At 37.6% G+C, this 4,259-nt stretch overlaps 1 pseudogene; it reads left to right on the top strand.

The window, feature by feature from the left end:
- The first annotated feature begins 2,797 nt into the window (after positions 1 to 2,797).
- Positions 2,798 to 3,658, top strand: LOC100959770 (annotated as a pseudogene).
- Positions 3,659 to 4,259: the final 601 nt, after the last annotated feature.

Raw genomic sequence — 4,259 nt, 5'->3', positions numbered from 1 at the left:
ATGGGAGGACCTACTGGCATTTAGTGGGTAGAGGCCAAGGATGCTGCTGTGCATCTTAGAAGGCCCAGGACAGCCTTAACAACAGAGAATTATCCTTTCCATAATGTCAATAGGGCTGAGGTTCAGAAACCCTGTCATTAATGCATTGATCCTTGTTTAAAAAAAAAAACTTGGAAAATTAGCAAAATATGAAGCAACCTCAAACTCCTGAGTTCAGGTGATCCTCTTTCCATGTGGGGATGAACATTTTTGTACAAGTTGAGTTCCACCTTTATAGCCTTGTGGTATGAGAAGATACAAGGTATAATTCCTTTAATTTTGCTTGTTTGTTTTGTATCCTAGGATGTAATCTATTTTGTAGTATGTGCCATAGGCAAAGTATATTCTTTTGCTTTGGGATGGTGCATTCTGTATATGTCTATTAATCTCATTTGTTCTAGGGTCTTATTTAAGTTTTTTGTATCTTTGTTTAGTTTCTGTTTAGAGAATCTGTCCAGTTCTTTCAGAGAACTGGGTGTTAAAGTCCCCTATATTATGGGGTTATGGGATATCATATTGCTCAGACCCATCAAAGTCTGTTTAATAAATCTGGGAACATTTAAGTTAGGTGCATAAATATTTAAAATTGAGATATCTTCTTGTTTTATTGTTCCTTTGACCAGTATGAAAAGTCCATCTTTGTCTTTCTTAACTTTAGTTGCTTGGAATCCAGTTGTATCTGAGAATAAGACTGTAACCCCTCCTTTCTTCTGATTCCTGTTTGCTTAAAATATTGTTTTCCATCTCTTAACTCTGAGTTTTGATTTGTCTTTCATAACTACTACTCGTTTGTTGAGAGTATTGATAAGAGTGGTAAAATTTTATTCATCTTGTGAAAAAGTCTGTTGTGCAGTTTTATCCCTTACATTATTGTGGAAGCTAAGTTTTGTTCTTTAGCTTCTAGGTATTTACTTTGGTAGTAGTCCCTTGTGGTGTTCAGTTTTGAAAATAGGTTTAAGTATTTCCTATAGTGCTGGTCTTGGTGTGGCACATTTCCTCAGTGCTTTTATATCCACAAAAGTTTTGATTTCTCCATCAACTTTGCAGCTTAATTTAGTGGGATACAGAATTCTGGGCTGAAAAAATTGTTTTGTTTAAGGATATTGAAACTTTCCTCTAGCTTGGAAAGTTTCAGTTGAAAAGTCTCCTGTCATCCTCATAGCTCTGCCCCTATAGGTCAGATATTGTTTACTCCTGGCTGTTTGCAATATTTTCTCCTTCATCTTGACTTTGGACAGGTTCATTACCATGTGTCTTGGAGAAGCTCTGTTAGAGTTGAGATGACCCAGGGTTTGATAACCATCTGAAAGCAAGGTGTCAGGATCTTTAGTAAAACTTGGGAAGTTTTCATTTATGATAGTCTCTGGTAGGGCTTCCGTATCTTTGGGACAATCTTCTTCCCATTCAAGAATTCTTATTATTCGTATGTTTGAATGCTTCATGGACTTTCGTAGTTCTCTATGTGCCTGCTCTGCTTTCTTGATCTTCTTTTTTGCCTCAGTATCTAACTGGGTTAACTCAAAAACTTTATCCTCTAACTCTGATGTTTTTTCTTCTCACAGTCTAATCTATTTTGATATTTTCTACTGCATCTTTATATTCTCTGATTGTCTCCTTCATTTTTTTAAGCTCCACCATATCCTTTCTATATTCTACTTTGGTTCTGTCTTTCCATTTTCTCATCCATTCACTTTATTGTCTTAATTGTCCATATTTTAAATTCCCTTTCTGTCAAATCTATTATTTCTTCATAAGAGGACTAGTCTGTAATAGCTGCCTCATGGTTCCTTGGAGGAGCTCCTCTATTTTGTTTTTTCATGGTGGCTAAATTTTTCAGTCGTTTCCTCCTCATGTGTACTTTCTTCTTGTTTACCTTCTTATGCTCCCTTTTTCTTCTCATTTCTGCCTTTGCTTCAAATTACCTTGTTTCAGAGTTTAGGTGATGAAGAGGCCTTTGGTATAAGTCCAAAAGGAGGAGAAAGGTAAAGGGTGAGCAGGGAGAAACAAGAGGAAAAGAAAGAGAAGGAATAAAAGAAGGAAAGTTGTTAAAGAAAAGAAAAAGAAGAAAGAGAAAAAAAAGGTAAGGGGGAATAACAGAAAAAAATTGAAGAACAGGTGATAGGAAGAGAGGATGAGAGTGATAGAAGAAACAGTATTGATCAGCATGGTGCTAAGGCCATGCCTGTAACTCAAGAATTTTTTTTTTTTTGGCTGGACTGGGTGGGTTCCTCAAAGTCAGGAGCTCCTTATGAGCCTAAGCAGAGCCAGATTCTTCCTGTGCCAAAATAGGAAGAGAAGAAATACAGCAAAAATGAAAACAGGAAGGAAAAATTAAGTGAGATTGAAAACAAGATAAAAAAAATTCTGCAGCATGATCTTGCCAATACTTTTCTCCTAGGGCCAAATTACAGAGGTCTTTTAGCTCCCTTGAGCCAGACTGCTGCTGTGGCCTAATTGCCAGACTATAGCAGTGTCACCCCAGCTCTCAGCAAAAAAAGAGAAAAAATATTAAAATAAGAATAGATAAAGGAAATTAAAAATGTCATTGTATCAAATAAAGGAGATAGAGGGAAGTGGAGTAAAGAAAGAAAGGAGAGATTTTTGTGAAGAGTTGAAGACAGAGAGGTTGCAGTTGCATTGTTGACCTTGAGCAGTAGTTGGCTTCTCCACATGGTACCCAGGAGTAGGAGACTCAGAATTGAATCTCTTCTCCCTCCTTGTTTTTTCATTTTGTGAAGAACCTTACCATCAGACACAAATGGCTAGCAATGTTACCAATAGGACAGACCATCACTCCATGAACTCCCATGTATTCACTGGGAATCTCAACACTCTTGTGGTCAAGAAGTCTGATGTGGAGGCAATGTTCTCAAAATATGGCAAAATTGTGGGTTGCTCTGTTCACAAGGGCTTTGCCTTTGTTCGGTATGTTAATGAGAGAAATGCCTAGGCTGCTGCAGTAGGAGAGGATGGCAGAATGATTGCTGGTCAAGTTTTAGATATTATTCTGACTGTAAAGCCAAATTGAGGAAAAACAAGTGTGAAATGATCTGCAGTGGAGATTTACAGCTCCTTTTTGACTTGGACTATGACTTTCAATGGGATTATTATGACAGGATGTATAGTTACTCAGCATGCGTTCCTCCTCCTCTCCCTATTGCTTGGGCTGTGGTGCTCTCAAAACACCAGTGTGTATCAGGGAACACCTCACAAAGGGGGAAAAGTGGCTTCAATTCTAAGAGTGGACAGCAAGGTTCTTCTTCCAAGTCTGGAAAATTGAAAGAAGATGACCTTCAGGCCGTTAAGAAGGAATTGTTGACCCAGATAAAACAAAAAGTAGATTATTTACTAGAAAAAATTGAAAAGGAGCAGAGCAAACAAGCAGCAGTAGAGCTGAAGAATGAGAAGTCATAAGAGGAGCAGAGCAGCAGCTCCCTGAAGAAAGATGAGTCTAATGTGAAGATGGAGTCTGAGGAGTGTGTAGCTGGCTCTGCTGAAGAGGGGAACCTACTGTATGATGATGATAATGAAAATAGGGTGGATGACTAGCTAGAGTTGATCAAGGGTGATGAAAGGAGAGGATGACAGAGACAGAGCCAAAGGCAAGGATGACTCTTAAGCACAAAGTGAGGTTTATAAATCTTAACCCATTATTTCTTTACCTGGGCACTTGTGTAGATCAAAATTTTCACCAGATCCTCTCCCCCTAGTACTTTCACCACATGCTCACTGTTCTCCCCATCCTTGTCCTTCCCATATTCATTAATTCATATTGATCTGTGCCTAGTCCCATTTTCACTTCCTTTGATGCTTCTAGTAGTTTTGCTAAGTTTTACCTTGTAATGTTTTGCTTCTAATTTTGATACCTCTTTATGATTTAACAATAAAAAGGATGTATGGTTTTCATCAGATGTCTTCAAAATGATCTCTTGTCATGTAGGGAGTACAGTTCTTTCCATTCATACATGAGCTTAGTAGTTGCTTCCCTAACTGGAAAGGCAATCTCATTTAGTTAAAGTAGCACCTATGAGCAGCTTTGAGTTAGAAGTATGTGTTATACCTCATGTAAGAGTGCTAATGTAGGGCAATTCAACACAAATGTAACAATGTATTTTTGTGAATGAGAGTTGGAATGTTAAATGCATCCTCTAGAAAAATAATTAGTGTAATCGTCTTAAGATTTGTTTTCTTTCTTTCTTTTTTTTATTAAATGATAGCTG

This window comes from Otolemur garnettii, unplaced genomic scaffold, assembly GCF_000181295.1.
Source record: "Otolemur garnettii isolate 467f Iridium unplaced genomic scaffold, OtoGar3 scaffold00088, whole genome shotgun sequence".
In the NCBI taxonomy this organism is placed as follows: domain Eukaryota; kingdom Metazoa; phylum Chordata; class Mammalia; order Primates; family Galagidae; genus Otolemur; species Otolemur garnettii.
This window is presented reverse-complemented; position numbering and strand designations above follow the sequence as displayed.